Genomic DNA, 9,599 nt, shown 5'->3' on the forward strand with positions numbered 1-9,599 from the left:
TCGTTGGTTCGACGAAGGTGTGTTGTGAATTACTCAATTTTTCAATGGTACGTAAAACTGTTGGTTAATAATGAAGGAGGTGAGATTTTTTTATATTTTTAATTTTTGTGATTTTTCAATATGAAACAAATACAAATTTCCTACAGCATGTGTATTTAATTGCAGAAAATTAAAAAAATTGCATAAATTGAAATTGTGACGTCCAAGTGTCCAAGCATAATTACACTAACATGCGTTTTGAGTAACCAATTCATATGAAATAATCTAGAAAAAAAATCAAAAAAATGCTAATGAGTAACCTGCGTTCTGACTTTTCATAATAACTGCTATTTTCTAATAAATATATTAACATCATCATTGAACACAAACCTATAATGGAGAATTGTCATCTACCTTATGAAGGCAAATATTTATTACTGATACAGCGTACATTAATTAAAAGTTCAAAAGTTTGTTGTTCATCTCGATGATTTAGTTAGGGAGAGAAAAAAACTCTAATTAGATGAGAGAGATGCATGAGAGATTATAGGAAAAGTTAACAAAGAATATAATTTTCATCTCCATAATGCCCTTTTCTTATTTAGCAATAATCCATAGTCTTTTAATTAATTACCCAAATGCCATTATTAATTAGAACCATTGATCAATTGATTTAGGGTCTAGATTAGTTCTTAGAGTTCTTTATGAAATTATAGGTTCTTAATTGGTACTCACCCTAAATATATATATACATATATATACATATATATATATATATATATATATATATATATATATATATATATATATATGTAATATTCATCAATACCATTTCGCGCCTGCCTGACCCACGTTTATTAGTCGAGTCGCTAATCAAAAATGTTCCAACAATTGAGTGGATTAATGGCACAATTAGTTAGAGCTAGGGGATGATATACTTTTTTTTTCAGAATACCTATACATGTATCTTTTGTACTTGTCTATTCGGAACGGGTACTTGTACCCAGATTTACTGATTTTAAGTGCGGGTATTACGAGTACTCAGTACCCGTTTAGAATACGTAGGGGCTTTTATTTTGGATTTCCAACACCTCACGACTTAACGTACCCGTGTTTTTTTATCATAAGGCGGTTCAAGGTTTCCCGCGGGCTTTTTAAAACCTAATTGCCTTATATCTTTTAATCTTAATTTCCAGTCGATTATAAACCACCAGTTCCAATCAAACCCTAGTTCCAGTTGCTTTGGTTGTGTTATTAAGGTTTTGGTTGTGCTATTACGGTTTTGATATTATAGATAATTGATTGTCGATACTGTATCGATATCAGTACCAAGTTTAGTGTTAAAAAAGAGCAAAGTGGTACCAAATTAGCGAGTACCGCACCTAAGGTACCCATACCCGTACCATAAAATTCGATGCAGGTACTTTCGGGCGTGTGTACGATACCGATCTCATCCCTAGTTAGAGCCTACATGTAACATAATAAGATGATTTATTAACTGGTTTGAAGTATAATTCTGGTGTTAATGTTATTAGTATGCATTTGCTTTTAAGAGTTAAGACCACATCAATTTAATATATGTTAGGTTTTACAAGTTATACATTGTGTCTTGCATTTTCATTTTGGTAGAAACCTTTCTGTTTATTTATATTTCAAATATTAAATCTCATGAGAAACATTACAAAATAAACCTCTGGTTCAATATGTAACGATGATACATAGGATTTAATAGATCGTGTATGATTGATTACAAACGACATAATTTAATTTGATTAAAAGTAAAAATGATTATATAAAATTATAAATTATATTACTTTGAATGTATAACTTTGGTGTACCTGGCTAGTGAAATTCACAAGTAAAACGTCAAGATACAGTATTCAGTTTATTATTTGTCTGAAAATTCAAAGCAAGACATACTTAGAAAAAAGGTTTTTAAAAGTTAACTGAATAGTCCCGTAGCTCAGTTGGTTAGAGCGTTGCTCTTATGAGCCGAAGGTCGCGTGTTCGAGCCCCGCCGGGACTAACATCCTAAAGTTATTGAGTTTATTAATTCTTTTATAATGTTTGTCTTTATATGACTAACAATGCTTTTTAGCAAGTTTTGTAAGCCTCATTCACCACTTTTCGTCTATATACATCTTTCATTGCTTTTACCCTCTATACATTTTTCCTTGTCTAGTTACATATTCTTGACTATGGTTTTGGTTGATCGTCTGTTTTTGGGACATTTTTCATTGCTGAGGCCATAGTAGCTATAACTGCTATGGCTTTTGACAAACAACTTAACTAACCGACCAGCCAACATGACTAACATAATTAACATGCAATTTTTATGAATATTCGCCAAAACGAAACAGTCGTTATCAGTATGAAGCTTCAATAAACTGAGAGAAGTTAAAACGTCTATTAGATTGTATGTAAGCCACTTAGTGAAAACATAGCAAGCTTTAAGATGTTGATGAAAATACAAGGTTGACATCTAACTATCTAAGTTAATGATGTTGAAGACACAACTTAAATGAATTTGTGAATTGAGATCTGTAAAGTGAGCAAGGATTTATGAACCCAAACTCAAATGCTTTACTATCAAGAAAGCAAATTAAACACCGAATATTTTATGAGTTTGCTTTGTTAGACAGAGCAAGAACTCCTTGAACTCGAGTTCCATACCGAATAACTTCTAAGCCTTTGGGCTTCAAGACATGAATATATACTAAAAGCCCAATAGCTAAACCTTAATAAACAGCAAGGGCCCAACAATTAATCTTTTGTAATTTGTACAACGTCCATCCATGAGCCTCCAACTAAAAAAGAACCAAACAAAATAAATCAAAATGGGAAAATAAAACTGTTTATTTGCTGAATTAGACTAATATTTTTAATATACGGTTAATGCAACTAGCAAACGTATGAAACAAGTTCAATCTGTTACAAAGGTAAAAGTTTTGATGACACTTGATTCATTTTGTGTTTGTAGAAATGTATGTCTATTTTAAAGTGCTTAAACCGGTTATAAAAACGAGGTTATTAGATATAGAGATAGCAGGAATATTGTCACAAAAGTGGTTAATCAAAGAATTAAGAACCGGTAAAACCTTTAAATCTTTTAAAACTTTTGAAATCCTGATGATGGTTAGTTGGTTACAAACATTTTCTAACAACAGTTGGTGACTACTAAAGGCAATACTTTTAAAGTACTTAAATGGCAATACTTAACTGTCAAATGTATAATTTAAATGTACCCTTTTAGACTTTTAGTTAACCACACGAGTAAAATTTTAACACACAGCAATCATTTTATAAATTTGCTTGGATGTTCTACAAACAACAATCACACTATTCAAACAATATAAACTAGCTTGTCCTCAAAAAACAGAAGGTCCCGTAGCTCAGTTGGTTAGTGAAGAAACACTAAGTGAACCCTGGACAAATTATAGATAATCTAGACAGATTATAGATAATCTGGGGGTTAAGTAATGTTTCCCACGGATGAGATCTAACTGAGAAGGCTGTTCTTCAGGAGACCTGCAAAACAAACACCGTAAGCTCGTCACTGAGAAGGGGGGGGTTCCTCCTTGTGACCACCCTCCGGCGTGAGAATCAGACTAGATTGCTCTGAATATAAGTGTATATTAAGAGATTGCTAGATAACTGGGTAGCAGATGATCTTACCATTCCAAGATGTTGGAGTATTTATAGCCGAAGGTAGGTTAGAAGGTATAGCCGGCTGAATAGTATTCCTGTTCTACCAACAGTGGACTATGCACAGGCCATACTGGTTGGTGGATAGGTTACGGCCAACAGTAACTATGTCGGCTGCACTATTCCTCCAACTGTAGATTATGCACGTCCTACCTACTGTGGATTATACGCAGGCCATGCTGGTTGGTGAATAGGTTACGGCCCACAGTAACACTATTTCACCAACTGTAGGCTGCGCATGCCCTGCAGTAAGGGTTGGTGAGTAGGCAGCGGCTAATAATGACAAACAGTACTAGAGGGTGCTCCTCCTCGTACTGTTGTCGGTGAGCTGTCACCCTGTGATTGGCTCATGGGCTGTTCTGGTCAGATTGTCTGTCCTATCCATACCTTGGTAGGTATAGTACAGAAGATCTTTCAGAATCATACGGACTGGCTCATTTTGGCGGGATTGTTCCCGTCTTGCTCATTCCTTCATGTGACTACTGAAGTATCTATTGTCTTGTGCGTGTAGCCCTGCTGTCTGCGGGTAGCCTTCCCTGATGGCTTGTATCCGCAACTGCGGGAACAGGCGGGGTACTTCACCATTGGGAGGCTTTCCCTGCGTGTACAGCTTGCGTACTGCGCGTAAGGTTCTCTGAGCATGGTGGGTCCTGCGGAAGCAGATGGCCTTTGCGCAGACGTCCCTGTTCAAGGTGAGTCTTGCGGGACCAACTGGGCTCTGCTGGGACCTACCTCTTCAAGTCCCCCCAGTCCAATGTTCTTCTCATGAATGTTTAATAAAGTGAGGTGAACTTTTGGACTTTGAGCAAGGGGTTTTGAAAAGGCTTTTTAGTTTTAAGGTTTTCCGTGGGGATTCTTCCCGCGGGTTTCCTAGTGTCACTTGCAAAAATTCCCGATTTTTTTGCTTGATATTTGGGTATGATGCGGGTAGGTATGTAACCTTCTCGCAAGTCAGGAGCGTTGAGTCTCACTTGTATATAGTCTCCATGAGGTTCTGGTGGTTTTCAACATAGTGATCAATTATGTTAAGACCACCAATTCCATTACGGAATTTCAAACAATATAATTCTCGACGTTCCCGTTATGCGGGGATGTTATTCCTCTATCCGCAAGCATTGCCTAGAAGATCCTTCTTGGTTTCAATTCTCTGCGGGTGCTAGGTATGTGAAGGGTTTTGCCTTAACACTGTACCCGCACATGTCTTATAGTTACTTGGTTGCCAAGGTATTCTTGGCTTCAATTCCCTGCGGGTGCTAGGTATGTGAAGGGTTTTGCCTTAACACTGTACCCGCACCCGGCTTATGGTTACTTGTTTGCCAAGGTAAGGGGTGTTTTCCCGCTTACTTTTGAATCTTTTTTGAATTTTGAATTTCAAAATTCGAAGAGTTGGTAGAAAGATAGGAACAGTCCAAACGTCTGAAACGTCGTGCGACGGTTTCTTCTGACTGTGTCAGGACGTGCAGGAAGTTATGGTGACGTGACATTATATGGTCATTCCAGTCTCTTTTTCAGGCGCGTGGGCGCGATTTTTCGGGCGCGTGGCAGCGAAATTGCTGGCACACGTCCTGTCAACAGCTGTTGCCAGCCTGCTTTATGCCACGTGTCATAGTTTTATTGCACCTTCGATTTCTCTCTCCTCCGCATTAAATTCATCGCATTAATTGCGATTAGTATATAAAGGGGGAGAGGGCTGTTTGCAATCCACACTTTCACCCTTCTCTTCTTCTTCTTTAGCGATTTCCGGCAAATACTCCCCTTTTCAGGCTAGCATTTTCCCGAAATCGCTTTCTTTTTTCTGCACAATGTCTTCTCGTGATCTTGAGTCTTCGGCCGATGACAAGAGTATTGCTGGTGAGTGCCAGTGTGCTCTGCCCGGCGATCAGTACCGGTATGTTGTTAGGAAGTTCATGCTCGATCCTCTCGAGCCTGAGTTTCCTGAACCCCATCAGACCGTGTACGATGCCCCCAGTGGCAAGATCGGGGTATATGCTGCATTCTTTGTTTATGGGAACCTTAGGTTCCCATTGACAAAGTTTGTTTACCGTGTCCTCGAAAGGCACGGTGTTCATCTGACCGAGCTGCACCCAATGGCGATCGTGAAGATTCGCCACTTTGAGTGGGTGTGCCGGATATTGGGTGTTGAGCCCTACGTGGACCGCCTGATGACCTTCTATACTTGGAGGTGCATCCAGGGGTGGTACACCCTGACAACCCGAATCAAGGGTTTGAAGATTTGCGCGACAGAGCGCAGTCTCCGATCGTGGAAGCGGGAGTTCTTCTACATTTCTGCTCGCGCCGTCCCCATTGCCATGAAGTTTAAAAATGGCCAAGCCATTCCGAGCCACCACGCCACAAACTACCAGGAGGCGGAATGGTTTGCAAAGATATCCCTGGTCCAATCTCCGGTTTTCCGGTTTCCGGAGTCCGGGATGGTGATGTTGGGGATGAGCCGAGTGTGGAAAGAGGCTGACGCGCAAAAGGTTCCAATCGTCCTCGAATACGGTTCGAACTCTATCCCTTACGGTATGCTCCGTTTCTCTTTGCTTATACGAGTTTATCTTCTAATTGTTTATTTTCTTTCAGAGGGGAACAACTTGGAGTCGCTCCTGTACCCGCGGGAAGCTGACGGTCCCGAGCGGATGGGTACTCGTGCTCTAGACGAGAACGAGTTGCCCATCCTGGAACAAATGGCGGACCGGTTTGTGGAGGTCTATCCGCCGGGCCAAGAGATCCTGAGCCACCGGCGGCCAGGTAAGGCGATATTCTATCCTCAACCCCTCAATGCTGTACCCGCTGCTGGAATTCCTTACATCCTGTCTTCTTCTGAGGAATCCGCAGATGGTCCTCCGCTAGTGCGGAAGAGGAAGGCTGCCGGCGGGAAAGGGAAGGAGAAGGTGGCCTCCACAGCTGATCCGGTGCTTCTATCTGACACCGAGTCAGATAATGAAGAGGTGGCGGGGAACCCCGGTGGTGAGAAGACCACCGCTCCGGAGGCTACGACTGTTACCTCCGGAGAACCGACGACGACAGTGACCGGCATCAAGAGACCGGCTCCATCGGGTTCATCCCCGCCCGTCCGTACGTTCAGGCTCAAGAAAACCCGTAAGTATAAACATTCTTTTTGTAGATTTATCATACTTCATAAATTTATTAACACTTGTCTTCTTTCTGCAGGCGTGGATGTTGACGCATTCCAGGGTGGAGCGTAGGGGAGTACCTCTCCGCCAATGACGGTAGGCTCGGTCAGCCTACCTGAGGCGTCGACCCAGGCACCTTCGCCTGCTTCCGCTGGTCCAGTTGCTCAATCCTTTGAGCCAACTGTTCCAGCCGAGATGACGTCACCGCCGGCGGTGAGTGCAATTTTTACAGCATCGTTCACCGAGCCGGCGGTTACTGTTGCTGCTGACTCTTCGGCGGCGTCCGCGGCGGACACCATGCCTCCGCCATCGACTGCGGCGGAAACCATGCCGCCTCCGCCATCGGCCTCGACGGCTGGACCTTCAGGTACGCGCGGGGCTTCTCGCCGATCTTTGTTACCTTCCCATCTGCCTGACCTTTTGGATGGATTTCCCTTAGGTTCAGGTGATGGGTTCGGTGGCTATCGGCCTGTGATCGACCCTACAGGTGCGTAGGGTTCTTTTGTCCTTTATGTAATTTTTATCATCTTTTCCTAACTGCTTTGTTTCTTTTGCAGTGTCGGATTCCAATGAAGTGTATGTTCCAAGATGGAACATACGCCGAGGAACAACCCTTCGCACACCTGTGGAGTGCGTGGACTGGGCTCGCCACGCTGCTCCCCATGGTGCGTTGGGGGAAGCCATGGTTAGCTACCAGGAGGGTAGGCTAACCAACGAGCTTCGGGTTCTCCTGGCCCGGATGCAGCCACGCGTCGAGCTGCTTTGTCGTGAAAACGACAAGTTGAAAGCAGCTCGCGTTAAAGAAGTATCTCAGGCGCGTGCTCTCCGGGAGGAGAACCAAAAACTGACCGCAGTATCTGCGGAGAAGGAGAAGGCCTTCAAGGCCCTCGAGGTTGAGGTTCAAGCGCGACTCGAGGCCCGCTCCAAGGCTGCCCAAGCTGTTAACGAACAGCTTCGGCTAGCTAAGGAGACTGCGAGGAACGCGACCGAGAGGGCCACCAAGGCTGAAGCTGTTGCTGAGCCTCTCCGCCTGGAGAATGAAGAACTTAAAGCTAAGTTAGAGGCTCTTCAACAGGCTCATGATGCCTTGGCTATGGAGGATGCGAAGAAGCTTCAAGAGATCCTGGACCAGAGGGGTGTGCTTGCGCATACCGAACGGAAGCTTAAGGGCGTTGAAGAGGCCGCTGCAAAGGATGTGCTTCTCGCCAATCTTAATAAGAACGAAGCTGAACGCGCCTGCACCCAAGCTCTGGCTGCCAAGGAATGGCTTCTTCGAGAAGCGTTGCCTCAGGTATTTTAGCTTTATGTCGTCACGCTTTCCTTTGTAGAATAGTTCTTTTACTTGTACATTTTTTGTAGGTTGTGCATCGGGTCTTTTCAGAGACATCTTATGACGATGCTATGAGCGCAGCCCTCAACGCTTCTCATGAGGATGGGGAACGGACCGGCTTCCTGCTTGGTCTAGGGTTTGCTGAGAAAGGCGTCCCGCCTTCCAACTTCCCTTTGTATAACGCGGATACCGAAACTATTTATGACCAAGCAGTGAACCAGTATGCTGCCTTCCCGCATCCGGTGGTGGAGAAGGTAAATGAAATTGTTGCTGCTGATGATGGGCTTGCTGTCCTTAGAGCTTTCCTTGAACCGTCACCCTCTGCTGATGGTGCGGGTCCAAGTGGGAGTGGTCCTGAAGCATGATCCAAAAGATCCCTTTCCGGCACTAGCGTAGATATTTGTTCTTGTACTTCTTTTGTATGCGGGTATATACCCAGCAATGTTTGTAATATTCAAGTTGATGAAATAAAGAATGTGTTTGTCCTTTTCTGTTTATTTTACGCATGTTTACACTTAGCAATTTCTTTAGTACTTAGATAAGTTAACTTTTTGACATGGTAAATTATAAGTTTATTTTTGCTTCCTCTTTCATGATTGTGCGGGTGGGACCGTCACTTGCACTTAGTAGGATGGCTAAACTTACATTTATCCTGCGTGGAAGTTTTCCTTATCTTTTCCTTGAAATTTTCTAAGTGTTCAGAATAAGTTAACCTTTGAACGTGGTAGATGATAGGTTGAAGTTTTGCTTCCTTGTTTGTGATTGTGCGGGTAAGACCGTCACTTGCACTTACAAGGATGGCTAAACTTTACTTACATCTGACCTGCGTGTAGGTTTTCCTTAGAACTTTTTAACATTTTTAGCGTTGTGTTTATGCGGGTTTTGCCGCCTTCCACACGCAATTACTTACTTCTTCACGCATTGGTGCGGTGAATACCGGCACATGGGAAGTTCATAAGTTAAAGGTTAGGCTATCAACACATTGTGTAAGGAGAATCATTTCCATTAGAAGTGGCTCTAGGCCTTTTCTTTACAAGTTTGGAATTGATCTACATATAACATTTGCGTAATTGAGCTCCATTCCATGTTCTTGGGATAGGAGTGCCATCGAGCCTTTCAAGCCGGTATGCGCCTTTTCCCAGGACTTCTTTGATAATGTATGGCCCTTCCCAGACCGGGGCCAGCTTTCCTGGGCGCTCTTGGTTTGAAGCCTCGTTGTTACGCAGTATGTAGTCTCCTTCATTGAAGTTGCAGAGTTTTACCCGCGTGTTGTAGTACTTTTGCATTTGTCGTTTGTAATTTTCTTCACGCACTGCGGCTAAGTCTCTGCGTTCCTCGGTTAGCATAAGGTCTAACCGTCTTTCCGCATCATTGTCTTCTGGCTGGATCAAGACCCTTGGTGAGGGTAAACCAATTTCGACTGGGATCATGGCTTCAATGCCATAAGT

General features: G+C 42.9%; 1 non-coding gene across 1 annotated transcript; it reads left to right on the forward strand.

Annotated features, from left to right (window-relative positions):
• The first annotated feature begins 1,931 nt into the window (after nt 1-1,931).
• Nucleotides 1,932-2,005, forward strand: TRNAI-UAU (transfer RNA isoleucine (anticodon UAU)). Its single transcript has one exon. It is a non-coding gene; the product is annotated as a tRNA-Ile (tRNA).
• The last annotated feature ends 7,594 nt before the right edge of the window (nt 2,006-9,599 follow it).

The sequence above is a fragment of the Bidens hawaiensis genome, unplaced genomic scaffold (assembly GCF_021521415.1).
Source record: "Bidens hawaiensis isolate Kalapana, Puna unplaced genomic scaffold, B.hawaiensis_p1.1 tig00015924_1, whole genome shotgun sequence".
Classification (NCBI taxonomy): domain Eukaryota; kingdom Viridiplantae; phylum Streptophyta; class Magnoliopsida; order Asterales; family Asteraceae; genus Bidens; species Bidens hawaiensis.